This window comes from Ictidomys tridecemlineatus, chromosome 12 (genome assembly GCF_052094955.1).
Source record: "Ictidomys tridecemlineatus isolate mIctTri1 chromosome 12, mIctTri1.hap1, whole genome shotgun sequence".
Classification (NCBI taxonomy): domain Eukaryota; kingdom Metazoa; phylum Chordata; class Mammalia; order Rodentia; family Sciuridae; genus Ictidomys; species Ictidomys tridecemlineatus.
Window position 1 is genome coordinate 87,265,304 of NC_135488.1, and position 27,983 is coordinate 87,293,286.

The 27,983-nt window shown below is 53.3% G+C and overlaps 2 long non-coding RNA genes across 2 annotated transcripts; one reads left to right on the plus strand and one right to left on the minus strand.

Moving 5' to 3' along the window:
* Positions 1–26: 26 nt before the first annotated feature.
* LOC144369393 (uncharacterized) lies at positions 27–14,300 on the minus strand. Its single transcript, XR_013429014.1, has 2 exons — positions 13,845–14,300; positions 27–2,465 (listed from the first exon to the last, which is right to left on the minus strand). It is a non-coding gene; the product is annotated as an uncharacterized LOC144369393 (long non-coding RNA).
* Positions 13,561–27,983, plus strand: LOC144369391 (uncharacterized). The gene is made up of 4 exons (XR_013429012.1): positions 13,561–13,788; positions 20,786–20,924; positions 21,339–24,866; positions 27,780–27,983. It is a non-coding gene; the product is annotated as an uncharacterized LOC144369391 (long non-coding RNA).

Consider the following 27,983-nt stretch of genomic DNA (forward strand, 5'->3'; position numbering starts at 1 on the left):
TTAATTGAATAACTGCCTGAACAGAATTGACTGGAACCTTTTACTCAGAACAGTAGGGTATAGGGCCGGGGCTGCAGTCTCCGGAGCACTTGCCTCACATGAGCCAGGCCCTGGATTTGATCACCAGAACCTCAGTGAACGGAGAGTAGAGTAGCATGTGAGGAACGGGACCTCTGGAGTCACACAACTATATGACTTTAGGCAACTCATGGACCCCTCAGAGCCTCAGTTTCCTTGTCTGTGAAATGGAAATAGCCACTACATCTTTCCCCAGGAAGTTACTGAGAGATTACAAGCCTTAGTGCTTGTGGTAGGCTTGGTTCAGTGCCTGGCAGACACTTAGGGGTCAATAAATGCCAGCTGCTGTGGCTATACCCTTACAGGGTCTGGTTGGGGCAAGCATTTACCCTTATTTTACAGATGAGGAAACTGAGGGTCAGAGAAATGGCTTCCCTGAGATCCTGCAGGGCCTGGGCTGAAACTGCAGATTGTTGATTCTTAGCCTACAACTTCTAACTGCACAGGCCAGTATTTATCTCCAAGTCAGGGCAGGTAGAGGTAATGGAGCCAATCAAAGGAGAATGTCTTTCTAGATTTTAAAAACTTTTCTAATGCAGGGCTCGTTGGTGCACACCTATGATCCCAGCAGCTTGGGAGGCTGAGGCAGGAGGATGGCAAATTTGAGGCCAGCCCCAGCCACTTTAGGAAGACCCTCAGCAACTTAGTGAGATTCTGTCTCGAAATAAAAAAGGCCTGGGGATGTAGCTCAGTGGTAAAGCACTCCTGGGTTCAATCCCCTGTACCAGAAACCAAAATAAAATGTGACAGATTCAGATTAGCCTGGTGCAGTGGTACACACCTGGAATCCCAACCACTCGGGAGGCTGAGGCAGGAGGATTATGAGTTCTGGTCCAACCTTGTTCTCTTACTGAGATCTTGTCTCAAAATAAACTAAAAAGAGCTAGGGATATATTAGATTGATAGAGGACCCCTGAATTCAATAATGAGAAAAAATAAATAAATAAAAATCTAAAACTCAGCCCCTGGGCACTGTCCTCTCAGAAGATGGGCACCCTCATCTTTCAACCCCAGTAAGGGAAGGGTTAACCAGGAGAGCTTCTGGGGAGAGGCAGCATCAGGGCAACTCTGTCCCCTTAAAGGAGGATGACACCCACCGTGACACAGGCTCCAAGTGCCGGGCAGTAGGTCTGACTGGGGCCTCCAACCTCCCTCATGCTGGGTTTCCCTCTGGTGGCAGAGACAGGGCCACGGGCCTGGCTCTCACAGCGGGAGGTGCCACTGGACGACCTCCCTCCTATGCTGACTCTGGAGCCCAGACCCTCAGGGGAAGCCGAGACTACCCACAGGGTGACCTGCCCCACTGGCCCGCCAGTGCCTGCTCTGGGGGCCACAGACGCGTCCTAGCCCTCAGACCCCCGTCCCGGAGCAGCACTGTGAGGAAATCACCCTAAACCCCACTCTGTCACTGTCATCTCACTCACATCTGCTCACGGTCCAGTCCCAGCTTCTACACCCGGGGTCCAAGGGAAGGCCGCACCCCCGGCTCTGCAGCCCCACAGCGTTCCGCCCATCCCTTCCCTCTTTACCCCTTCTCTCTCTTACTGTCCCCAGGGCGCTGTGGCACTGTCACCCACCGTCTAACATGCAACACTGTTTACCTATTTGTCTTTATGGTCTGTTTCCCTTAAAATGTCAGCTGCAGGGCCGGGTGGGGGGCCAGGTCTGTGTCCCAGGTGCTTTTGCTCTTGTGGTGCTGGGCGCTGGCGATCCAGGCAGGGCCTCGCCGTACTCACTGGGCCACGCAGCCAGCCTTCCAGGGGCTCAGCAGAGCCCGACTGTGTGCTTACGAACACTCCTGCCATTGCACACTCACGCCCGTCTGCATCCCTGCCTTGATTTCCCTGCTCTGATTGCCCTCCCAGGCCTTGGGCTGAACCGTGCCCGCTCTCACAGAAAACCTCCGGAGATCACACCTGCCCGCAGCTCAGCCTCTTGTCTGTGACACCCCATGCAGACGGTGCCAGGCCCTATCGTTCTCCCCTTCTCAAGGCCAAAGCCAATTCCAGAGGAAGAAGGAAAGCCCTGTGGGCCGGCTGCCATGGGCTTGCAGGGACTGGGAGTGACCGGTCCAGGTCCTGGGAGCAGGGCTCTGGTATCCAGCAGTTTTGCCCCAGGGCAGGAGAGGAGGCCTATGCTTTCTTCTTTTGACCACGAGTCTTTTGCTCCAAGTGTGACTCCAGCCAGGCCTGTGCAGGGGAGTTCAGGGTTGAGGTGGGAGGTGTTTTGTAACCCAGGTGGGCTTCTCAGGCCCAGTGAGGCCCGGCAACCCTGAAGTCCAGGCTCTGCCTTGGGGGCTTCAAGTGGGCTGAAGGTTCAGAATCCCCTTGACCTTGGGGTCCTTCCCCGAGAATACTTTGAAGAAGTTATCACCAGCAGGCTGTTTCCTGTGTATAGAAGGGGAGGAGAGAGAAGATTAAACATAGAAACCCAAACCAGGCAGGCCGGTGAGTGAAAACCAGAGAACTGGAAAGGGAAGAGGACTTGAGGGAGAGATGTGGTTGGGACAAGGTACAGGGCAGCAGGAAGAGGAGCCCCAGAGAGTGGCCTGAGGCTGACCCTGTGTCCACAGGCCCAGGACATGGTAGAAGACGCAACCTGTTGGATAGAAGTAGGCCTGCTGGGCTGAGAGGCCCTGGGTCCCAGGGTTCCCTCTCCACCTGCCTCACTGGGCCCATATGGTCACCCACCCTCATGCTTCTTGGGTGAGAAGGGAAGACATGTCCATGAACCGCAATGGCTTGCAGTAAAATAGTCTGTAGTACAAGGAGTAAATGACATAAAATACAGAAAACACACCTTGCCTGGCACAGTGTTGCTATATAATGTCAGGGCCTCCCCCAAGTCCCTGACTGGCACTGTCCCTGCAAACCTTCCTGTGGTCACTTCTAACAAGGTTGGAGTCCACAGAGAACCTCCTGGTGGTGGGCTCCATGGAGCGGGAAGGAAGCTGAGGCACTTGAGAGCCCTCGCCCTGCGCCAGGTGTGGGCAGTGCTCTCGCGTACCTTGTCCGGTTTGGGAGGTCCCTTGGCTTCCCTTGGCTCCCATCCACCCCCTGCCCTTTCTCACCCAGCTTCCTCCAGCCCGGCCCTTCTGACTCTGGACATGCCTGAATGGCTGTGCCTCCCCACGGCCATCACCAGCCAGCCAGCGTTCCAGAAAGCAGCCTTTGGAACTGACTGCCTTCCATCCTGGGTTTCCGAGCTGTGTGACTTTGCACAAGTTCCTCAATCTCTCTGTGCCTTTGCTGCCTCATCTCTTATTCCCCACCTTTCCTGTTCTCTGGAGATCCAGGTGGGAAAGTTTTGTCTCATTTCATCAAATGACCAGCAAGTTCTAGAAGGGTACAGGAAACGCATTTATTAGACCATTCTGCCTTTTTAAAATCTCTACCTCCAGCCTGGGGTGGTAGCTCAATGGTAGAGCCCCTGACAAGAGGCCCTGGATTCAATCCCCAGCCTGGGGGTGGGGGGCTGCAGGGGTTAAAAAAGATCTCTGCCTTAAGGGGGAAAGCTCACTCTATGTTATGGAGGCAGAACCTGAGTTTCCAAGAAAGCCTGGGCCCTGCCCAAAGCCACCAGGCCTCTCTGCCTCCGGGGCTCTATCTGCCAGCCTTGGGCCAATTGCAACTTGATTTCTGGACTATGAAGTGGGCCAAAGAAATTCCAGCCCAGAGGTGGCCAGGGGTGATAAGGAAAGATGTGAGCGAGCATCTAAAATGCTTTCACAAACAATAAAATGAAATGAGATGAAACGTTCTGGCAGAGGACAGTCACCCTGCAGAGGCCTGTTTGCGGGGGACCAGCCCACCTGGCATGTCTGTCAACTGGTCGATGGTGAGAGGACAGGAAACGGCTGTGTCTGAAGAGCTGTCCAGAGGTTGTCTAGGCAGTGAGGGGGACTTGGGACAGACCTGGCCTGTGCACCCTCTTGGCAGACACACGTGCCTGTGTACCGGCGTGGACAACTTTCTTCTGGCTGGCTCCACCAGACACTGTTAGCCAGTCACCTTCAAAGAGGTGGGGAGAGGCCGAGGGAAAGTGTAATTTCACTTCACACCTTTCTCTTTTGTCTGTCTTACATGTGCATCTATTCTTGTTGTCTTTTAAATGTCCACAGATGTTATCTGAGCATACGGGATTATGAGCCATTCTGTTCTTTTTCTGTGATGTCAAAAAGGAAAGAGGTAATGACCACCTGTGAGGGGGGCAGGTATGGTTCTGTGGGGTCTTGTTATTGAGGCAGGAAGGGCCTGGCTGGGTGCAAGAGGCCAGAGGACCCCAGAAGGGGACTGCACCCACTGGGAGGCTAGAGAGGTCCCTGAGGATGCCAGGCCAGGCCTTGGGCTTCAAGAACTCTTTCCTGCATGAGCTGAACTCCCAGAAAGCTGGCTCCTCATTTGAGGGCAAGAGCCAGACCCCCTCCATCTGTCTGCCTGCAGTTTGTGTGTCCTGCTACTGCCTGTCCTGCTTTCTGAATGTCTGGCCCCAGGCTGGTGCTGAGGATGGTGGCCAGATGCTTTCTCCTGAGTCCTGTCCTCCTGTTATCTCATAGGAACCTTCCTGTGTCCCAGTGGCAGGGGCATGGGGCAGGGCCCCAGCCCATCAGCCAGTCGTGGGGGACCTGGGCTGATGCTCCAGCTCTCTCCTCGGTCCTGGCTGCTTGTATTCCCCAGTTTGCCGTCGCCGCTGGCGGAGCACAGATGCAGAAGGCTGTGGTCTCTTGTCGCTCACTAACTCCTGAGCACCATGCCAAGCCTCGCCTCTCCTCCCTCGTGGACAGGTAGGTGGGAAGAGTGCTGTGAGCTCCGTGTCGTAGGCTGAGAAACTGAGGTCCCAGTTCTGCTAAGGCCAACGGGGAGCCGTTATAGAACAGAGCCTTAGATCCGGTATCTCTTCGTCTGGGTGTAGGACCCCCAAGGGGCTGAGAAGGAATGAAGTTAGTACCATCTCAGGATTCTTTGAGGAAAAACTTGCCTTAAAAGTGACCGAGATTGCCAGGCACAGTGGAGTACACCTGTAATATCAGGGGCTCTGGGGGCTGAGGCAGGAGGATCACGAGTTCAAAGCCAGCCTCAGCAGAGGCTTGGTGCTAAGCAACTCTGTGAGACCCTGTTTCTTTTCTTCTTTTTTGAAATTTTTATTTTTTTTAGTTGTTCCTAGACCTTTATTTATCTACATGCAGTGCTGAGAATGGAACCCAGTGCCTCAATCACACCAGGCAAATGCACTACTGCTGAGCCCCAGCCCAAGCCCTCGAGACCCTGTTTCTAAATAAAATACGAAATAGGGCTGGGGATGTGGCTCAGTGGTCAAATGCCCCTGAGTTCAATCCCTGGTACCCACCCCAAAAAAGTGACCAAGCTTGATCCCCAGTACTATCGGATCCCCACAAAAAGTGACCCATCAATATTGTATGTACCCTTAATGCGTTTTTCCCCTCTGGGGTGCTGGGGATAAACTCAGGCCTTTATTCACACTAGGCAAGCACTCTACATTGGGCTACATCTCCAGCTCTGTTTTAAATTTTAATTTGCAATTCCCTAATTGCAAAGGGCTAAGTATGTAGCTTCGTGGTAGAGCACTTGACTAGCATTCACAAGGTCCTGGGTTGGATCTCCAGCACCACAAAATATAAATATAAATAATAAAATAATAATGAGATGCCACCACACACCTCTTAGAATGACCAAAGTCCAGAACAATGGCAACACAAATTCTGGAAAGGACATAGAGGAATAGGAATTGATTGCTAATAAGAATGCAAAATAATACAGCTACTTTGGGAAGATAGTTTAACAGTTTTTTTATTCTTTTTTTTGTACTGGAGATTTAACCCCAGGATGGGGGCGCTTAACCCCTGAGCAACATCCCCAGCTCTTTTTATTTTTTATTTCGAATCAGTTCTCACTAAGTTGCTTTGGATCTCACTAAATTGCTGAAGCTGGCAGTGACCTTGTGATCCTCCTGCCTCGGCCTCCCAAGTTGCTGGAATTACAGGTGTGCACACCTGGCAGCCGTTTCTTATAAAATGAAACATACTCTTATCATAAAATCCAGCAATCAGGCTGGGGATGTAGCTCAATGGCAGAGCACTTAACTAGCACATGCAAGGCCCTGGGTTCCATTCCTAGCATGACAAGAAAAAAACAATCATAACCCTTTGCATTTACCAAAATGAATTCAAACATGCTCATACAAAGATCTGCCCACTGCTGGATGCCCTGGCACACACCTGTAATCCCAGCTATTTTGAAGGCAGGAGGCAAGGATTGATCACAGTATTGCAAGTTTGAGGCCAGCCTCAGCAACTTAGTCAAAATAAAAAATAAAAAGGTCTGGGGGTGTAGCTCAGTGGTAAAGTGCCCCTGGGTTCAATTCCTGGTACCAAAAATAAATAAATAAATAGGGCTGGGCATATAGCTTAGAGGTAAAACTCTCCTGGGTTCCATCCCCAGACTCCTGCCTACACATGTTTATGGCAACTTTATTCATAATTGCCAAAACTTGGAAGCAATCAAGATGTCCTTTATAGGTGAAGGGTATAAAATTAATTGTGGTATATCCAGGCAATGGAATATTATTCCATGCTAAAAAGAAATGAGCTCTCAAGCCGTGAGAAGACATTGTGCGCAGGAGCTTCAATGCCTATTTCCATGTGAAAGAAGCCGGTCTGAAAAAGCTCTGTACTATATGATAGCAGCCAAGTCACATATGGAAAAGGGTCAACTATGCAGGCACTGAAAAGGGGGGGGAAATGTTGGTTTCTAGAGATCAGTGAGGGAGAAATGGGTAGGGCACAGAGGATCTTTAGGGAAGTGAATCAGCCTGTGTGGTATTATAATGGTGGCATGTCCTTATACAGTCATCCAAACTCATACAACATGCACCACCAAAATTGAACCCTACTGTAAGCAATGGACTGTGAGTGGTAATGACACATCAATGTAGGTTCACGGTTGTAACCAATGGGCCACTCTGGTGGGGCTGTTGATGCCAGGGAGGTAGGAAGTATATGAGAACTCTTCATTTTTCTCAATTTTGCTGTGAACCTAAAACTATAAAAACTAAAGTCTATTTTTAAAGAAAAAAAACAATAAAAAGGGCCTGAGAATGTAACTTGGTGGTAAAGTGCTTGCCTTTGCATGTGCAAGGCCCTGGGTTCGATCCCCAGCCCCACCCCAAATTATAATATCGTAACAGTCATAATAATGATTCAGGAGGGAGAGTTCCAAAGAGTCCCCTCTAGACTCTTTCCCCAGGGTCCTTTCTGGTCCCTAGCACCGGGGAGGTGGGTTGGGGGGTGCCTGTTTGCTTTGGAGAATAAGGAAGTGAGAAGGCTTGGTGGGCTCGGGGCACTGGGGGCTGTAGGAGAAGAGTCCAGCTTTGATCCCTCCCATCCCACAGTTTCCTGGGGGAGGCTCAGAGATCCCCAGGCCGTTGGCCTCCTTCTACCCAGCTTCCTGTTTGGGTTCCAGAGAGACGTTTAGCCGTTTCTGCAGCTGAACTGGGAGCCAGTTGGTCTGATGGGAGGGAGAGCACCCGAGGGTCAGGGGGCTGCCAGCCTGGGGAGGGAGGAGTCGGACGCCGGAGGCAGCCTCAGCTTGTAATCGCTTAATCACTGGATGCTCAAATCCTCAGACCTGGAGGCCTTGAGGGGTCAGTTTGTCCAGCTCTGGCCTCCACGGAGAATACATCTGCCGTCAGCAGAGGCCCAGGACATCCCCCTCTGCCCTGGCCACCATAGCCTGCGCAGACAGACCTTCTTACTGATCTGCAGAAGGAGTGAGCCACGTTGTCTAGCTGAGCCCAGCTTCACGGACACACAAGTTTCTAAGTGGCAGTTAGGCCCCCTACTTGAGCCACGGCCTCTGCTCCCACCGGCCTCTGCTCCCACCTGCCTCTCATTGTGGGCCCCAGTCTCACTGCCCCGGCCCCACCCCCCATCCTGACCCCAGCTCCAGACTTGACAGGATCCTGGTGCCTGGATGGCAGCCCCACCTGCCACCAGAAAGCCTGAAGTGGATCACACTGCGCTCATGCCCACCGTGGGAGGCGGCACGGGAAGGCCGCATCAGGGGAGGATTCCTGGGGAGAGACGTTCTCCAGTCAGGTGTTCAAGGGGAAGAGGAGTTAGCCTGGCAAAGGAGGCTGGGAAGGGTGCCCCCATGGCGGAGGCCCAGAGGCAGGTGGGTACTGACGAGGGTGGGCTATGGTTACAGAGGTGCTGGGAGGGGGAGCCAGAAGTCTGGTGAGGATGGTCTTCAAGCCTGGGGTCCAGGACTGACCCAAGGCCTCTGTGGCCCTGGGGTCTGCAGGAGCACACCTGCCGGCCTGGCCCTGTCAGGCCTTCAGTCAGGCTCCCTGGATGAGCAAAGGCTGAGGCCACTGCCCCACCTGGAGGGCGGGGTGGGGGAGCTGATTCACTTGACGGAGAAGAAGGCAGGCCCCGCCCCAGGGCAGACCAGACCACATGCCCTCAGGGGCCAGGAGGAAGGGCAGGGAGGGGGCTGCAGGGTTCAAGCCAGAGAGAACCATTGGTGTGGATCCCACCTCAGTGAGGCCATTCCCCTATGCCCTAAGTGGGGTGTGGAGGGGAAGCTGGTCTTTGGGGGTACAAAGAAGTGGGAACTTTGTGTGGGGGAGTGGTACCCAATTTCTGCTTCTCCAGCCCCAGGAGAGCCACATCTCCTGCCACCATTCCCAGGAAGGGTCCCAGGTAGGCCAAGGGTGAGACCCAAAGCCTGGGTATGACTCTACCCCTGTGGAGTCCTGGCATGGACCCAGGGTTTCCTGGCCAGCTCTTGGCCTCTCCCTTAGACTAGGGCATTCTGGGAATGTCAGTCCTGACAGTCCCCATGCCCTTGTCCCAGGTGACGCAGGTCCTGGGCCCTGTCCTGTGCAGAGGCTCTGTGCTTTCCCCATAGGCACTTAAAGTTGGCCCTCTTTCGGCAGACCTCTCTGGGAAGGTGGGCTGAGGAGGGGTTCATGGAAGGAGAGATCAGGGCCACCTGCATAATTTGCAAAGCCCCATACAAAATGAAAAGTTGGGCCCTTTGCTTAAAATTTTAAAATTTCAACCCGGGACCTAGGGATGTAACTCAGTGGTACAGCATTTACCTAACATGTGCAATGCAAGGCCCTGGATTAAATCCCAAGCAACACACACACACACACACACACACACACCCCAAAAATAAAAGAAATAAATAAAAATAAGAAAATTTCAGGATGGAATCAACAGAGCATTAAACCAATCACTGGGCCTGTCTAGGCTTGTGCCAGGTTCATGAAGCTGGCCCTGAAGGAGCAGGCAAATGTTCCCGAAGGAGGCAATTGGTGAGGATAGGAAAAGAGGCTGGAGCAAGGATTCAGACAGGGAGGAACTGGCCCTACTGGGCACCAGGAAGGGTGACTGATTAGGTTAGATAATACCAGATTCCAAAGATCCTGAATGCTTGAATTTGAACTTGAGGTAGACACTGACGATTCCTGACCCCCGGGAAGTTAGAGAGACTGGGCTAGGGTGGCCCAGAATGTCAGACCTGGGAGGGCCCACAAAATGCATCTGCTCTCCAGTTATGAAGCAAAGACTCCCAGAGAGGGACAAGTTACCCAGCAAGAGGTGTGGAACCAGGCCAGAGCCTTGGCTTTCTAGAATCATCCCTCAGGTTCTATGGAAACAATTGGAGAATTGCTGTACAGGGCGGGAAGGCAACTAGTGTTGGGCTCTGAGGTCATTCTCCTAAAGAACAGGACCTCCGCATCCTGGGGCCTGGGCCTTCTCCTCGGTCCCCTTTTCCTCAGGTCTTGCCTCAATGTCTCTTTATTTGGCCACTTTTTTTGTGGGGTGGGGGGTACTGGGGATTGAACCCAGGGCTGCTTTACCACTGAATCACATTCCCAGACATTTGTATTTATTTTTATTTTTTAAATAAAATAATTTTTAAATGATTTATTTTATTTAAAAAAAATAAAAACAGTCTCACTAAATTGCTTAGGGCCTTGCTAAATTTGCTGAGGTTGGCTTTGAATTTGCACCATGCCCCACCCCCCATATACACACTTTTTTTTTTTTTTTTTTTTTTTTGAAGCAACATCTTGCCCGGGCTGGCCTCAAACTCCTGAGCTCTAGTCATCCTCCTGCCTCCTCCTCTCCAGGAGCTGGGGTTACAGGTGTGCACCACGGCACCTAGTGGCTCTGTGCCTCTTAGGTTCTCTGTCTTAGGTCCATCCTATTAGGAGGGGCACGGGGGTGGGGGGGTCCTTCCACACTAGGCCCCTAGGAGCTGTGCCTTGATATGCCCTAGGCCTTTTAGGCCCCCTGCTTTCAGCCTGGCTGGGTAGTGGCCTGCAGGTGGAGGGTGCACAGAGTGGGGCCTCTGCCACAAGAAGGCAGCCCAAGGCCCCCAGGGTTTCTGCTGACCCCAGTCCAGGCGCTTACTCCGGAGCGGCCGCTGCAAATGGACTCAGTGCTGGGTCCCCTTTCTACTCTCCCTCAACCCCAGGGCGTTGGGAGACCTTGCTGAGCCTTGCTTGGTGTGCTCTGGGGCCCACAAATCCGTTACTCTCCAGTGCTCTTTGGGAAATGGAAAACTTCCACAGCAGTCGATGCAAATGTATGCTTAAGAGATGCAAATATAAGAACAACATCCCCGTTAAAACCAACACGGGCTTTGGTGTTGCTGCCCTCTTCTCTGCTCTGCCTGATTCACCTGAATTTGTGAGTCTATGTGGGTTGGGGACAGTAAGAGCCCTCTCTTCCCTGCAGGGAGTCCTGAGAGCAGTGTGGGTTGGGGGTAGGAGATCTGAACAGTGTTTAAGTACATGTTTACTGGGCTCCCAAGTACCCCCTGAGAAACCTAGGAGGGGTCACTGTCACAAATGAGGGGAGCTGAACTCTGGGAGCAGTGGTCCAAGCAGAGGTGCCACGGCAGAAGACCCCTGCCCAAGGATGAGCTGGGTGTTCAGCTCTGAGTCTGTGACAGGGTCTGTGGCCATCCTAGATGTCGGCCTGGATGCCCCCATCAGTGCCATCGGGAGGCCATCCTTTCCGTAGTGCCATCACTGCCCTGGGGAACTCACGAGGGAGCCACCTGGCTAGCAAGCACTTGACCTCCAGAGGCCTCGGTTTCCTCATCTGTAAACATGAGCGATAGGGTGAGGAAACCACAGTGCAATGTTGATTCTACTCAGTCCTGTTCTGCTAAGATGATTTACAACCTGCAGGAGAAGGAAAGCAACAGGACCTTCTAGAAGTTGCTGCAAGAAGCTTAGAGGAAATGTCTGAAAGTAATGAGCCTCCCTTTAGGGGAGGTTAGAAGCCCCGCCCAGAGCCCTGGATTTCCACGCTGGGTCTCTTTGGGCCATGTGCTCAGTGCAGAGGAGACAGACGCACCTCTACCTAAAAACTGAAATCCCTTCTCCCCTCCAGGGGAGACGGGAAGGGACTGTTGAGTGTTCAGGAATTGATAGAGGTGACAGAAGTCAGGCATAGTGGTGCAAGCCTGTGATCCCAGGGACTCAGGATATGTAGCAGGAGGATAGCAAGTTCAAGGCCAGCCTGTGCAACTTAGCAAGACCCTGTCTCAAAATAAAAAGTAAAGGTTTGAAGGGCTGGGGATATAGCTCAGTTGGTAGAGGGCTTGCCTTGCATGCACAAGGCCCTGGGATCAATCCCCAGCACACACACACACACAAAAAAAAAAAAAAAAAAAGAAAGAAAGAAAGAAAAGAAAAGAAAAAAAAGGTAAAGGTTTGAGGGTATAACCCAGTGGTAGAGTGACTCTGGGTTCATTCCCCCATACAAAAAAAAAAAAAAAACCAAAAAACTCATAAGACAGTCCAGAGCTGCCCTTGCACTTGGGAGCTAGAGCTAGGAGAGAGTTGAGCCTGGAGTTGGGGTGGCTATGGGAAGGACAGCATTCTGGTCTTTAACATTGTGCATGGCCTTTGGGTCAGACAGACCAGCCTCTGCCACTTCCTGGCTGTTTGAAACTGGCTAAGTCCTATGACCTTGTCCAGCCTCAGTTTCCCCATCTGCAAACAGGGCTAATGATGAGTGTCATTGGGTTTGCAGCAGCAACGCAGTCCAGCAAGAGAGTAGGAGGGGCAGTTTAGGCCCAAACTCAGTCACTCGGGGCTTCCCCTAGAGCAGAGACAAGAGCATAAATAGAGTTGGGACTTGAGTAAGAATTCAGTTTTTCTAAAAAAAGGCAGAGCGAGCCCTGTGTGGCTCTGTCTGTGGCTGTTGTGGGGAAGCTGACCACCAGCACCAACTGGCTCACCCAAGGCTGGCCACAGGCTTGAGAGTGACAAGGTGCTCCCTGCCCCCAGCCTTCCGAGGGCCACAGGGGCTGAGCAATTGAACTTCAAAGGACCATTCTAACAGACACAGTTTCCTGCAGCTGTGCAGCCCTGAATCTGCCAGGCTCAGAGAAGCTGGTGGAGCAGAGATCTTGCAAGTGCTTAGAGCCAGGTTGATCTCAGAAGCTTCCTAGGGCCTAACAGCCAGAAGAAAGAATGGCTTGTTGGGGGATGAGCAGATCCTTTGTGATTCTTTAGTGAAATAACCCCCCTGTGGCTGAACCCTGGGGTGCTGGGACATGGTGCCTGCAGATGCAAGAGGGATCTTCAGGTGGAGAATGACTGTAGGAGAAATGAGAACCCTCACAAACCGCTCACACCTAAGAATGTGACCTCCCTAGTCCCAGGAAACACACAACAGCTAGGTCTTCCTCCTGAAAGCCCACCAGGAGTGCTTCCAGGGGTGTGGCCTGCAGCCACCAGGCTGCAGGAAATATCCTTGGGAGTCTGCAGGGACATATCCCCCCCCCCCCCCCCCCCGCAATGCAGTGGCATGGACCAGGTGGGCCGAGATCAGGGCCAAGGCCCCAGGTGGGTGCACAGAGAGGAGGTGGCCAGAAGCAAGGGGCTTAGAGGCCCTGTGTAGGGCTGGCCCACAGCAGGTGGGAGGTATTTTTAGGTGCAGACGGAGACATTACGCCATGGCCCGACAGGTGGTTAATATTTAATCCCCTCCTTAATCATTAACTCTCTGGCTGGCTGGGGAGGAACGGAGCTGTTGTCAAATCAGTAACCACAGGCGAGGAACAATGTCCACAGATCTCATGGCCTCTCCTGCGACTGGGGGTACTGGTTGGGTGAGGTCACTTCTGGTCCTGGGGGCTCTAGTGCAGTGTGTCTCTCTCCCATGGTGACCTCAGGACATGGAGAGAGTATGAGATCAGAAAGAATCTCCTCCAGGGCTGGGGATGTGGCTCAAGTGGTAGCGCGCTCGCCTAGCATGCGTGCGGCCCGGGTTCGATCCCCAGCAGCACCACATACCAACAATGATGTTGTGTCCGCCGAGAATTAAGAAAAAATAAATAAATGTTAAAATTCTCTCTCTCTCTCTCTGTGCCCCCCTCTCTCTCACTCTTTCAAAAAAAAAAAAAAAAAAAAAAAAAAAAAAAAAGAAAGAATCTCCTCCAGGCCCCAGGATCACCCTCTAGCCCTGAGGCGCTCACTGGTGGCCAGCGGCTGGGGGTGGTGTCCATTCAGGCATGAGGGTTCCAGTCCCTGCCCCCTCCTGCTAAGCCACGTGACCTGGGGCAAATCACGAAGTCTCGCTGAGCCTCGGTTTCCTCATCTGTGCAACGAGGACAATTATTTATAGCGCGGAGGATCGTCAGGAGGTTTGAATGAGAGGTGGGTGTATAAGGAAGTACTTTCTAAAGTAAAGATTGAGATAGCAAACTACTTACAGTACAGCCAGAGTCACTGTAAGACGGCCCGGAAAGAAGAAGAAATTGAAGCCACCCTGTTTCCTTTCACTGAAATGCAGTTCTTTTCGATGGAGTTTAATTCTGTAAAGTGTTTCTGAACAAGGCTGGGTCTCCAGTCCCAAGCTGGGCCAAAGGGGTAATTTGAAAAGGAGTCAACCTTGCCCTCAGGGAGCAAGGGTGACCAGGCTCCAGGCCTAAACCAGAACAAGATAGGCAGTGTTTGTTTGCGAGGAAGGTTGGCAGGTCGGGGCTGTGGGGTCAGCGGGATGCGGGGTGGGAGGACAGTGTGGGCTGGAGATCAGAGCAGGCTTCAGGGTGCGTGGGGCAAGCCGAGGTTCCTGAGAGATGAGTAGGAGTTGGGCATGGAGGGGGAGGGGGGCCTGGTGCCATGCAAGTTCACACGTACCGGGGCTGGGGGGTGGCGTTTGTGCACATGAAGTCCAGCATATCAGTAGACTGTCCAAATATGTGGCCTGTCGTAAGAGCGCATGTGACTCAGACTTCCACTCGCTAGAAGCAGCCAGCCACCCACACACACAATGCACACAGTCATCCCAGTGTGGGGACACTCATAAGCACCAACTGAGTGCACCCACCACCTCCGCCAGACCCTGCCCCGAGACGGGATAGCTCCGCCCAGCCCAGGCTCTGTACCTTCCGAGCTAAACTGACACCCACAGAGGATGGGAGACTTCTGGGGCCCTGAAGTCTTGGGGCCAGGTCAAGAAGATGTGGTGTCCACCTCTAAACAGCCAAGGTTCCAGCTGGGACCCAGTGTGGTGTGAGGGAGCAGGCAGGAAGTTCAGAGTGGACCTGGAGACTAGACATGGCCCCAGATAGGACAGGAGGCAGGTAGGAGGGGACATGCCATAAGGACAGGGCAGTCCCTGTACAACAGGTGGGCTTCTTGGAGGAGGTAGTCTTTGGAAAGTTGGGATGTGAGAACAGGGAACTCCTGGGCAGCTGTTGTAGCCCCTCGCATCCAAGCCCCCAGCCCTCCTCTGGGGACCCCACCAACATCTGAAGCTCAGGCTTGGCCCAGATCCCTAGAGCCAAAAGAAGCCGGGCAGTGGCTCCTGAGAAGTCGAAACAGAATAGATACAGCATTGGGTTCCTCTCCATGCTCCCTTCCAAATGGGGCTCTGCAGGTGGGATGGGGCCTGGGGAACTTCTGTGAGCGCCCTTGGTACCCGCTAAGACTCCTGCAACAAGCCAGTCCTGATGTCCAATCCCCGCTGTAGGGATCTTCTCATTTATTGTAGCCAGGACAGGCAATAAGATACTAGCATATCACCCAGGGTGAAGGGTCCCTAAAGGAGGTACAAATACCACCAGGGCAGGTCACTGGTGGTTTTGAGTTCAGACTCTGAAAATCCTGAGTCTAGAGACTGAATCCTGCCTCTGTCCATTTCCAGCTGTGTGACCTTGGATCTTTTGTCTGACGTCTCTGTGCCTTGGTTGGTCTGTGTGGTGATGATAATAGTAAAGTCCTTACTGCTGGTGATTGTGATGAGGGTTCAATGACACCCAGCAAATAATCAGTACTACAACTGTTAGAAGGGCAATTCAAGAGAGCTTCTTGAAGGGAAAGACATTTGAGTTGGTCCTTGATGCACCAGCAGGGGCCCCACAGTTCCCAGGGGAAGGAAAGGGATACCTTCCCTGTGGAGCGGCCAGGGCAAGCAGAGGCGGAAGGGACAGGCATGGTTGGGCCACTGCCACTGTCGGTTGAAGGATGGGGTGGTGTTTGGGAAGGGGACTGCTCAAGGAGGGTTTGGAGTGCCAGCTGCCCTGGAGCAGGGAAGCCTTGGGGACTCGGGGGTGGGGCTCCAGTGACCTCAGGGCCCAGGGAGAGCAGGCCTTGCTGGAGGGAGCATCCCAAGCAGAATCCCCCCAGGGACAGAGCCCTGCACCAGAGAGGCCCCACAGCTCTGGGCTGGGGGGCGGGGCAGGACACTGGCCTAGGACCAGCCGGAAGTGGGGGGCACGCTAGATCTTTTGTGGTCTGGTCTCTTTAGCTGGACTCAAGCACGCCCTCCACGAAGCTCCTTGGTGGAGCCTTTGGGCGTGCCTGCCGAGGCCCCACCTGCCCTGACATTCTATGCACTTGGCCCCTCACCTTGGGCAGGTCCTTTTCCATCTCTGTGTTTTCATCTGTGGACACAGGAAGGCCTGTCCCCATCCTTGTCCCCCGGTGGTGGGGAATTGGTCCAGGATGCCCTGCTCCCTCTCTGGACCATGTCTGGCCAAGGGTCAGGCAGGGAAGTTCATGGCTGGGGAGGAGCCAGGTCACAGCTTCGCCTCTTTTCTTCCCAGGGTGGCCCCTCGGCTTATCTGGGTCGGGGCAGAACTGGGTGGGCAAGGAGGGGATGCTCCTACAGTGGCCAGATAGCGCCAGGGGTGATAAAGAGCACCGGCCCAGCAACTGGCTGGAGAGAGGTGGGACAATGGAGCAGGCTGGGGTGGTGTTCCAAGACGGAGGTGGACTTCTCTGTCCCCTTCCCCACTAGCCACACCCTCCAGGTCAGCGGGGTACAGCCCCAGTCACCCACTACCCTACCATCACCCCCACAGGGCAGGGAAGAGAAGAGCATTTAAGGTTGGCGGTGGCCTTTGAACACTCTCAGGGAACCAGTGGGGGCAGAGGCCAGCCCATGGGGTAACCGCAGGGTGAGCGACTTGTCCTGGTTTGCCTGGGGCTTTCCCAGTTTTAGTGCTGAACCTGGGAAGCCCCGAGGTCCTGAGCAACCAGTATGGTGTGCCAGGGACTGTCCAGGTTTTAAAACTGAAAGCCCTCTGTCCCGGGAATCCCCTTGATCCTGGGCAAAAGAGAGTGGGTCCCCTTGGAGTAAAGGCATTTAGCTGGGGGTGGGTAATCAAGGAGGCAGACAGGGGCCTGGAGAGCTGTGAGCAGGACGGGCTCCTTCCCTGGATCTGCTCATGCCTTCTATGGAGGGGGTGAATGTGCAGTCCAGATCCCCTTCTCTAGAGGACTTTTGTTCTCTAGAGGCGGAGGCTGGCTTGGCTGGAGGGTCAGTGGGTGGGGCCAGGCCTCCCTGCCATCCTCAGCTACCTGTTCCTCTGCTCTTGCATCCTTGGGAGGGAGCCACGACCCCTGGGAGGGCTCTGCCTCACACACCACTTGCTGGTCTGTGAGCAGCCCCAATGCTGCGGAGGTGACCAGCAGCCAAACTGGGAGCAGATTCACTCAGAATCAAAGTCAGGGCACCTGAGCCGCAGGGCTTTCCCCCTTTTCTTCCCAGGGCTTCTGCTGACCTGGACCTGCCCTGCGTGTGCTTCTGAGGCTGATAGGGAGGTGTCAGGAGGGTGGCGGGGAGAGTCAGGGACACCCTCCTAGAGGGGACTCAGAAGGGAGGCTTGCTGCAGCCGGCCTTCAAGCCTGAGCCTCCCTGCCGGCCAGCTTCCACCTGGCTCTTCTCCCACGCCCTGAAAACAGGATGGCCCTTCCCTACCTCCCTGCTGACCCAGGGATGTGGAAGTCCCAGAGACCCTTGCCCGTAGCATCCCCGTCTCAGATGGGCACTGGACAAAGCCCATGGGAAGATGAGAGCAGGGCCTGCTGCAGGAAATGGCACCCTGAAGGGAGAGAGAAGGCCCTGGACTTTCTATCTGTGGCTGGACCTGAGCGGACAAGAGAGGAAGGCGGCACCCTGAGCAGCCCCTCAGTTAGGCCAACAGGTGAACTGGAGAGACCTTGTGAGCTCTGGGAAGACTCTGATTCAGATGTCCCCAGAGCCACAGTTTCCAGACTGGATGGGAAGTCTCGCCCACTACCCCTCCCAAGGATCCCAGGTGGGTTGGGTGGACAAAGTCTGTTAGCAAAGCTGACTGTGGTCTTCTGTCAACCTCAGGGTTGGCAAATGGGCATTCTAACTCCAGGCTCCTCCTGCTTCCAGAAATTCTCTCCTGCCCCTCTGCTCCCCCAGCCTCGCACTGTCCCATCTGCCCCACGTCACTTCTGTCGCTGTGGCCCATTCAGTCATCCAGTATCTCCCCACAGCCCTGGTCCTCGTCTGGTTACCTCTGAATCACCAACACCTCCCAGGTGGTGCGCTCAGAAGGTGTCTGGAAGATTCATGTCTGGCAGGAGATGGGACCCCCAATGGTGACCATGAAGTTCCAGACAGGCTGGGCCCTGGGGAGAAGGGCTGGTGACAGGAGCTCAGGGAGGGGCCCGGGGCCAGTCTGGGTGTCCTGGGGGACAGGCAGCCAGAGTGCCGAGTGGCCCCCGCTCCTGTTTGTGTCTAGCTCAGTCTCTTCTCCTGCCCACACCAGACTCAGCCACAAGACCAAACTGTGCGGACAAATGGTGCTGATGGTCCAGGAGCCGAGACAGAATCCCCCCCAGACAGGCTGGCCAAAGGGTCCTGTCCACCAACTTCCTAGGTCTGCAGGGAATGGGGTGGCCCAGTCTTGGGGAGGGGAGAGGCTGGGGGAAGGCCCTCCTCGAGGGGAGAGGTGCTGAGGGCAGGGGAGCCTGGCCCTCTTGGCCTTTGAAGGGCAGGCCTTCCTGAGGAGGACACTTTAATGCCCCCAATTAAACCATTGCCGGAAGCTTTTAACAGCCCCATCGGCCTTTTAAGGCCGGCCCTTTTGTTAGGCAGCCAAGCTGTTATGCAAAAGGAGAGCGGGCCAGGGCCTCTCACCACTTTCCCCAGGCCCCAAGGCCAGCCAGCCCCAAACTGCACTCAGCTCCAAAGAGGCTTCTTGTTGGGAATCAAAGGCTGGGGAACCTGCTTTGATGTGAGGCAACCCAGTCCTTCCCTGTTTCCCCAGCTCCCCTTCCCGAAGGCTTCAGGCCTTGGAGGCACTCACGCCCACAGTTCCCAAGGTGCCCAGGCTGATGCCCAGGATCCTGGGAGGCACATAGCCCCTGCCCCTCACTTGGAGAAGCAGCTGCCAGGGTGGTGGGAACTGTCACTGCCGCTTGGGGTCAGGAAGCCCTGGCCTCGCCTCTTCCACCTGCTCGAGGTCCTCTGGGCCCTTGTGACCAGGTGTGGGCCTCAAATAGATGTCAGCTGGGATCCCCTTAGAAATGCAGGCTGCAGACCCTTGGAATCAGAATCATCGGCTTCTCCCAGGAAGGCCCGGGAGGTTGAGGGCCCTGCTCTAGTGTCTTCCCTCCCTGTCCCCTTCCTCCCCGCAAAGCAAGAGGAAGTGTAGGGATGATATCAGCCCTGGTAGACTGTGAGAGGCCTCCCCCTTTGCTTTCTGAGTTTTCGACAACATGTATATTTAAAAAAACATCAGAGCCCTCTGGGTAAATAGGAGATCCTGGAGGAGTCCAAATGGCAGGCTTCCATTTGGTCATTTGGTTGATGACAAGATTCTCCACCACGGTATCTACATCTGCTCCCTCATTACTGCCTGAGGGAAGCCGGACAGGCCTCCTTATTATCCAGAACGAGAAGCCAAAGCCCAGGAAGTTTCCTGGGACTGGCCTGAGTCCGAGGCAGGGTTAGGAGGGAAACTCAGGAAACCTCCTTCTTCAGGTCAAGCAGGGCTGCCAGAGACAGCTGTGAAGGGGATGCACTGCACAAAGTCACCTGGAGTGGGGGGAGGTGGGGGTCATATAGCTCCCACTCTGCTCACCAAGGGTGTCCTTGTGTGAGGGCCACGTGTGCAAAACTCCACCTGGGCAAGCAGAAGGTGGAGACTCCTAAAATCCTCCATTCTCCACCCCTCCCTTCTCTTCACCAAAGCTAAGGGTCATCAAGCACCTACTATGTGCTGACCTTCAGGCTTGGTGCTTTCTTTCCAGACCTCACTTATTCCTCAAGTCAGCTCTCCCACTCCCGATTAAGATCTGTGCGGAGGCTTTCCTTGAAAACCTAGCAAGACCCGGATGCACTCCAGATGAGTCAGAGCCTGTCAGGACAAAGGTCTCCCATGGCAGTCCCTCAGGGCAGAGGGCCTGGCTCAGCCAGGGGACACCCAAAGGGGATGGTTTACAAAACACTTTCTGGATGTTTTCAGGTTTTGGAGTCTCCTCAATTTTTGTAGTGTTGGGGAATGGAGCCCAGGCCCTGCACAGGCTGGGCAAGTGTCCCACCACTGAGTTACTCCCCAGCCCTCTCTGATTTTTATTTTTAAACTTTATTTACTTATTTATTTAGTGGTACTAGGGACTGAGCCCAGGGGTGCTTTACCACTACATTTTCAGTCCTTTTCATTTTATTTTTATTTTTTTATTTTGAGACCGGGTCTTCCTAAGTTGCCCAGGCTGGCCTTGGATGTACAATCCTCCTGCTTCAGCCTCCCAAGTCACTAGGATTACAGGCGTGTGCCACCATGCTGGCAAGGGTCTTGGGGTCTTGAACATCTGATCCCATCATAGGCAAGTGCTGAGTACTTGCTTGTAGGAGGAGAACTAAAGCCCACCTGACCATCCCGCCACCATTTCAAAGTGACCCCCAGAGGCAGGTGGGCATCTAGGACCCCAGAGGGCTGTGGCATGGCCAGTATAAGGTAGGCAGTGTGGTAGAATCCTGTAGAGCACACTGGCACAAACTTGTTCTGTTGAAGGGCAAGTTGTCTAAATTTTAGGCTTTGAGGCTCTTAAAGTCTCTGGCTCTGTCAGGTACCCAACTTTGCCATACCTGATGAATGAATCTGTGTTCCAATAAAACGTTGTGGATACTGAAATTTTAATTTTATGGGATTTCCATATATGCCCAAATTTTATGCTTCTTTCCCCCCACCCCCCAACCATGTAAAATCCATTCTAATTGTTAGGTTGCACAAAAGCAGGCTATGGGCAGAATTTTGGCCATAGTTTGCCGGTCCTGGTCCTATAGAGCAAAGATCTAGAGGTCAGCCATCCTTCTTGCAGTCAAGTGCTGGCTATTTCATTAGCCAGTGGTGTGATTCGGGACACATTAGGCCTCTGTTTCTGTCAGCCCAGGACGGTGGCATCTGTTGCTCAGGAATTTTGTGAGACGCAGTCTGGAAAAGCGCCAACTCTTTTTCCAGTGATTGGCATGCAGCAACCCGTCCCACATGCAAGCAATGACCACTGGGCTGCCTGAGCGTTCAGAGGTCAGTGGGAGGGGACGTGAAGGCTGGAGAGGCGGGGCTTCCTTCTGGAGAAAGTCTGGGTGAGCAGACTGATAGGAGACCTACTGAGATGGAAGAAAGGAGAAAATCTGCAGAGGTCCAAAGATCTGGCCATTGAAGGCTCTTAAGAGGGCCCCCCTTCAAAGCAGTGCCAAGGGGAGGTGGGGTGGGCAGACACTGTGGACTGGAGATGTGAGGAGAGGTTACCCGTGAGTCCATGTGGGTGGGAGCTGGGTAGTGTGGGTCCCAAGGGTGTGTCAGGAGCAATAGCTAATGTCATTGTAGGTGCCAATCCCTTTGCTCCTCCATCCTGATTGGTGCAAGGGCAGGGCCTGAACAAAGCCCAGCTGACCAGAGCCCTTCCCTGAGATCGTGCACCTGTCCCTCTCTCGTCAGAGCACATCACCACGTGAAATGCAGTCCTGGCCGGCAGCTGCGTCCCCTGTCACCCAGGGCAAGTCAGGGAACCTCTGATGTGAGAGGATGGAGTCTATCCCAACAGGAAGCAGAGACAAGAGATTTAGTGAGTCCCTCAAAGGACTGTGTTCCTGCCCTTCCGTGGTTTGTGGCTTGGTGACTGATTTCTTCCTCTGCTGGTGGGGCTATCCAAATCTTTTGAATAAACTCCTGTTTCTCTAAGCTAGTTTGAGTTTCCATTGCAAATAAGGAAAACTGCTGAGCAAATACACGGCAGATTTCCTCACAAGCTCTCATTGCACAACTGTGCGGGGCTCTGGGTAGGTACCTTATATCCACTGCTTAAGATTATGCTGGGAGCCATGGGTTTGATTATCTCCATATTACAGTTGATAAAACTGAGGCTTGGACTTTACCCAACCCTCCATGAGTGTGTCCCTCAGGTTGTGGGCCTGGGTCCTCTTGGGTTAGCATTGACTAGTCTCTCCCAGAAAATTTTTCCATTCCCATGTTTTTAATTCCATCTCCACCATTTCCAATTTCTGATCTAAACCTTTATGTTTGGGACTGATGTATCCAGCTGCCTACCTGATAAAGCTGTCTCAAACATGGACCTCTAGGGCCGACCTCCTGCTCTTCACCTCCCCACCCATTCTGTCCCTCCTGGGGATTCTTCTCTCAGTAACTGGTCCCACCATCTACCCAGTTTCCCAAGGCAGAAACCTGAGAGTTACATTAGCCCTCTTCCCCTCCCACTTTCCTTAGAGGTTTGGATGGCTTTATCAGCAATCCCCCCTCCTGCAGTGCTGGGGATTAAGCCCTGGGCCCTGGACCTCTAGGGCCAGCTAACCATTGTGTTGCTAAGTTACCACCCAAGCCCCTTCTCACTAGTTCCTCCTGCCCCCGCCCCCATATGTTTGCTCTGCTCCTTCTGGAGAGTGAGTGGAGACAAGGCCGGGTGGTGGGGGGCACGGTGTGCATCCCTTCAGAGCTTAGCCTGTGTTGTTGCCTCCTGTACTCCCCAAGTCCCCCCAAAAAGGCTAGAATTCATCTCTTGTTGCAAAGAAATACAGCTCTACTCCCCCTCCCTCATCTAGCCACCTAGACCACCCCCCCAAAGAGGGCCTCCTCCTTCCCCAAATCTAGGCCAAGCCATTATCCACTGACCTATTGGAGGTACTTTTGAGAGAGCTCTGACCATGTCTCCTCACTACTCAAAACCCCTCGACGCTTCTAGTCCACAGTCTCTCCCAGCTGCAGCCTGTCTGCTCTCTCAGACTTCATCCTGGGTCTCTCTTTGCTTATGCACGGTGGCCTCCTTTCGGTAGGATGAGTACCAAACCTTATGACCTCAGGGTCTTTGCAGGTGCTGTTTCTGCTATCTGCACATGTTCCCCTCCCTCCCACTTCCCTACCTCCCAGCATTCCTAGATGGCCATCAGATCTGGCTGACCCTTCAGGGATCCTTTCTCTTCTGCTCTCCAGGAAATAGGATCCCAAAGAAGGTGTCACTCTCTGTAGCCCTCAAAAAGCATGTGTTTGGGTAGGTATTAGACGTATCTCCCTTGGAGACTATTCTCTGAGGGCAGAGAGCAAACCTGTCCTAATTCACTTTTGTGCCTTCTGTCCCCTGCACCATGTCAGGCACAGAGCGGGTGCTCAGAAATATTTGCCAAACGAATGCCTGAGTGACAGAGGCTTGGAGAGAGCCCAGGACTTGTCCAGGATGCTGCTACTGAATCCCCAGATGTCAGCCCCCAAACTCTTGGGCTCTGACGTCCACCCTTAAGGAGACCAGGAAGGAAGAGGCTGAGAAGAGGTCTGGCCTCGGGCACTTAGAGTCAAGGAAGAGCTGCAGGAAGCAGGACGGGGAGGGAGACCTCGCCCCTGCCAAATGGAGTCAGGCTAGAAGTCGGAAGAGTCTCTGGTACTTGGGCCTTGAACATTGAGACAGGTGGCTTAGGGATGGAGTGTGAATGGAGGGCCATGTGAGCCGGGAACCGTGTGCATCCCTACAGAGCTTAGCCTGTGTTGTTGCTTCCTGCGCGCCCCAAACCCCCATAAAAGGCAGGGATTCATCTCTTGTTACAGACAAAGAAATGGAGCTTCAGTAAGAGGGAAGTAACTTCTCCAAAGTCTCCAGTAAATGTCAGAATCACGATGGGGAAAATCAGTCCAGAAGAGAAAATGGTAGGAGAGGCCCCACTGTTGGGGAGAGGCTGTGACCCTGCTGCCCTCCCCCATGCTTCACCCACCCACCCCCAGGCTCATCTGTGGGGATGTCTTTTTGAAATTCTTGGGAAGCTCTTTCTAGAAAGCCCAAAGCCTGCCCTGCACCATCTCAGGTGGGCAGACCTTCCGGGCTGGCGCCAGCCTCCCTGGAGGATTTCTCAGCACAACTTCCATTCCAAAAGGAGCTTAGGGCTTTGGGGCCGATCCTGCTGGGGTCCATCAATGCTCTCGCTCAGGGGTGCAGAGTGAGATCCACTGGAGTGTGGGGGAGGGATGGGGCTAGGAAATCCCCTTCAGGCCTGGTCCTGGGTGTGGGGCTCTCCCTTTGTTGCTGTCTCCTATTTAACCACAACTTACATACAACTCTTAAAAAATACACCGTCATTTAAATGCAGGGAGTGGGGGGATAATCACTCATTAGGTGGTCGAGCACTTGCCTAGCATGTTAGAGGCCCCTGGGTTCAATCCCCAGCACCTCAAAAATATATCTAAACCAGACTTACATGGGACTTTATAAATATGAACTCAGTCTTCAGAACAATCCTATGAGGTAGGGACATTTTATAGAGGTTGAAATGGGAAGGGCAGAGACTTGCCAAGGTCACCAGCAATAAGGTGCAGAGCTGGAGACCCACAGGCCTGAAGCCAGGGGGTGTGAAACCCCTTCCTCCCCTGCAGTGGGGAGTCTCTGCAAAGAGAGGGCTCAGAAGGCCCTGAGCCCCAGTCCGGCCTCAGCAGGAGATTCCTGGCCCCTTCTTTTCACACAGATCCAGGGTTTGTTTACCTCAAGTGAGGGGAGTGGACGCCCCAAACAAAGAGGATGCAAGCAGAGATAACCCAATCGTTCTGGGCCTGGCTGGGCCATTGGGAGGGTCACAACTGAATCCTCCCTGCTCTGGGGCTGAACCTCAAGAAGGTGCCCTGGCAAGGCTGCCTGGAGTTTGTTGCAAAACAATGAGTCAGCCCGGGAGGGGGCGGGGAGGGGGTGGAAGGCATCTCCCCTGCAGCCCAGCCTCCAGCCTCTTAGGCTGCCTTCTGCCCACCCCCACCTTCCCTGCCCTTGGTCTTTAGAAGGCTCAACCAATTTCCTTTTTCTGTTGTTTGGCTGTGATAGGAAAAGTATTGAAAAATAGAAAGTGCCCCAGACAGGAAAACGCTCTGAAAGCTGCAACCTGGCAGCCCAGGCCAACACCCCGGTCAGAGGGGGCCACCAGCCAGGATTCCAATCAGGGACTCCTTCCCAGGCACTGGCTCCTGAGGGCACTTTAAGCTCTGGTAAGTGGAGATGAGAATTTAGAGGTCCAGGGATGGATAGGGACAGGTTAGGTTCAAGGTCAGATAGCTAGTGCCAATGATTGGGAGAGTGGGGCAGATCCTGTGGGAAGGTCCCCGAGACTGGTCCCTAAGTGGGGAACTGCTGGAAACACAGGCTTCTTTTAATTTTTTTTTTTTTTTTTTTTTTTGCGGTCTTGGGGACTGAACCCAGGGCAGTGCACGTGATAGGCAAGCACTTTACCACTGAGCCACACCCATGGCCTATACTTCCTTTTTAAAAAATTAACCTTGCCAAAGGATCATGTGCTTCTCTTCTCTTGTGGCCCCAGAGCTCCCCTCCAAAGCCATATCAGGACACAGGGCCATTCTCTCCCCTGGCCCTCACGGAGGAAGCGATGTGGTTACTCCGGATGGATCCCATAGGGTCACAGTGGGTATCACAAGTCACTCTCTGGGCCTCGCCCCCTTCACCTCCAGGGTTTCCCTCCTAATGGCCCATGAAAGAGAAAGCCTTCCGCTCTTGAGAACAGCACACAGAGAATCTGCTCGAGGCCATTGAGGAAATTCATTAATTTATTTGTTCATCCAAACCTGGTTGGGTTGCTGCAGAGCCAGATTCCACAGAGGAGGAGAGAGGAGATCCAGGCTCCTTGGGATCCAGCTGCACAAACAGATAACTGCTCTTCTACACTAGTGCACTGACCAAGGCTTATCTGCCTTGAGTGCAGGACACTGAGGGACTTGTCCCAACCTGAGGGATAAGAAGGTAGAGGAGCCAGAGAGAGCCACATCTTAAAGAACTAGCAGAAGTGCACCAGAGCAGCAGGTGGCAGAAGCAGGTACTGTCAGGGAGAGAGCATGCCCACAGCTCCCTCTGGTTCATAGAGCCACTCAGTTAACATTATTGAGCTCTGACCATGGCATGCAACCAAGTACAGGACCTGGGATAGGGGATGGACAAGTCAGCCCCTGCCCTCAGAAAGCTTACAGTCTGGTGGTCAGTGATCTTCCATCAGGTAAGGATCCTGTTAGGGACTGGCACGTGTGCTGCTCTTCCTGCAAGCCCTCCACAGCTCCAGGAGTACAAGACTTTCCATATGGACTCTTTTCTAATTGTTTAGGCACAATCCTTTCCCACCACCATCTCTCTGAGGCCCCTGGGAGCCTCTGAGACTTATTTGTCTCTTTTACATTTCCCACAGGACCAGTTACAGTACTGAGTACATTACTGCATATTCATTTAATATTTGCTGATACTAATTAATGTCAATGGAGAAAAACTATTCTCCAGCTACAGTCTGACCTTGAACCCAGACTACAGATAAGTTCTTAAATCAGTCTAGGAAGTTCTCCAAAGGTGCAGATGGCCAGAGAGTCCCTGTTAAAGCAGAGACTGTCTGAGTGAGCCAACACTGTGAGACCGTGGTCTTGTTTTACTGTAGCTTAGTAATGATGACATGGCTGAACCTTGAAGGTCACAGTCCTGTGGTTGGGGAGGGGAAGCAGAGATCTCTGCAGCCTGCCAGTCACCCCAAAGAAGCCATTCAGCATGAGTTCTCTGGTACCAAAAGTTGAGCCAGGTGATGACCGGGGCAGCCAGAAACATCCTGCATTCCCATGAGCCCATCTGCTCTAGCCTTTGAATGAGGCAGCTGGGGCTTAGAAGGAAGGGTCCTTGTGAGGCTATTCTTACCCTTTGTGGACTTCTGTGCAGGCAGCTCAATGGGGCAGGACCTGGGAGTCCTGAGAACTGGCTGTAAAATGTCAAAAAATGCTGGTGTGGGGCATAGTGGCACATGCCTGCAATCCCAGGGGCTCAGGAGGCTGAGGCAGGAGGATCATAAGTTCAAAGCCAGTCTCGGCAACTTAGAGAGGCCCTAAGCAATTTTAGCGAGACCCTGTCTCTAAATAAAACATTTTAAAAAAGGAAAAAAAGGTGGCTGGAGATGTGGCTTAGGGGTTAAGCACCCCTGGGTTCAATTCCCAGTACCTTCCCCAAAACACTGGCATGCATTTGGGGGGCTGATTTTATTTCTTGGACGTTCATGGTTTCATTTCCTCTTTGTCCTTAGGGTTTACTAAAGCTCTGGGGGGGGTGGGGGGAGTTTCAGCAGCCTCCGCTGTGTGTGTCCTGTCTTGTGAGCTCAGATCAGTATCAGGAAGTGAGGGACCTTGAAACCTTGGGCTTTGGTGGGGGGGTGCTCCCTCTTTCCCTGCCAGACCCTGAACCAGCAGTGGGCTGGCGGCCCAGGTCCTGCCTGCGACTACTTCTTCCTTTGATTTCTGGCTCAGGGTACAGGAGGGGAGTTCCCCTTCTCTGTTTGTTTTGATTCTGTTGTTTTCTTCAAGAGAGGAAGGAAAGGCATCATCACTTTTTCGGTTCTATGAACAATAAAGGCAGGCAGAGAGGATGTTTGCCGGGCCCACACCTCCTCCTCTCTCCTCTCCTCTCTCAGTCTCTGTGCCGGGGAGGCCCCCAAATGCGCCTCTCACAGTTCAGGGTCAGATTTAAGTGCCAGCTCTGCCCTTTTAAATGCTTTTGACCTCTGAGGTGTATATAAAAATGAGAGTCATCACATTTGCTTTATAGGATTGTTGAGGCTAAAAGCAAAACAAAAATATGAACTTGTGTAAACAGAGCTAGGCATACAGTAAATGTTCCAGAAAGGTCTTCTTTCCTTTGCTTCATTCTTCACACCGTGCGGTGGGGCCACCCTCCTGTCTTCCGCTTGCCCATACATATCTGGCTTCTTCCATAGCAGCATCTGCAAATATTGAACATGCTGGGCTTCTACAAGCAAGTGGCAAGTGAGGCTGGTTCCTGGAATTGTCCCTGCTGTGCTGGGACACAGGCAAGCCTTGCCCCTGCACTTCTCCTGGCCTCTTTGTTTCACAAACTCCATGCCTTTCCAGGTTGTACCCCTCAGGGCCTGCCCTGCCATCCCGGGACAGGGGCCCTTCTTGAAGAAGATGAGGGACTGTCCTGACCAGAGGGACAGGGAGCCCAGCCCAGCTCCGAAACTTGGCCAAATCATACTACCTCTCAGAACCTAGGAGTCAGTCTGGAAGATGGTTCCTGAACTCTTAAAATAAAAACTGTCTTTTAAAGAGTCAAAA